This window comes from Otolemur garnettii, unplaced genomic scaffold (genome assembly GCF_000181295.1).
Source record: "Otolemur garnettii isolate 467f Iridium unplaced genomic scaffold, OtoGar3 scaffold00066, whole genome shotgun sequence".
Lineage (NCBI taxonomy): Eukaryota > Metazoa > Chordata > Mammalia > Primates > Galagidae > Otolemur > Otolemur garnettii.
Genome location: NW_003852461.1, coordinates 10,135,215 through 10,135,588, shown reverse-complemented (window position 1 = coordinate 10,135,588; position 374 = coordinate 10,135,215). Strand labels below are relative to the sequence as shown.

At 28.1% G+C, this 374-nt stretch overlaps 1 protein-coding gene across 2 annotated transcripts in view; it reads left to right on the top strand.

The window, feature by feature from the left end:
- Positions 1-374, top strand: part of ITGB3BP (integrin subunit beta 3 binding protein) — a 67,224-nt gene that overhangs the window by 39,597 nt on the left and 27,253 nt on the right. The gene's annotated exons all lie outside the window — the stretch shown is intronic.

The following is a 374-nucleotide window of genomic DNA, read 5'->3' as shown; positions in this document are numbered from 1 at the left end:
AAAAATGAGGAACCGGGTATTTTTATTCCTAAAATCAAATTTATTTTACTCTGATATCACTAAGAACCTTAACTGTTTTCTAGGTATTAGTATCACAATCCCTTGTTAACTTGAATTTAAAAATAGGGGTGAAATAATGCGAATGAGAAGCCTTAATACGATATTTTTGACTGAAATAGTTGATGGAAGTATCCTTTATCTAGTAAAGTTTAATAGTGGATTTTAACATATTTATGTTATCACATTGGCCTTCTCTAGCTTTCTCTTTAATATATCAAACCCCAAAGGAAACTCAAAAGATTGTTTTTTCTATATAATATCTTCATGTATAAAAAAAATGAGAATGGGAAATGGGAAAAACCTAATAGGATAAT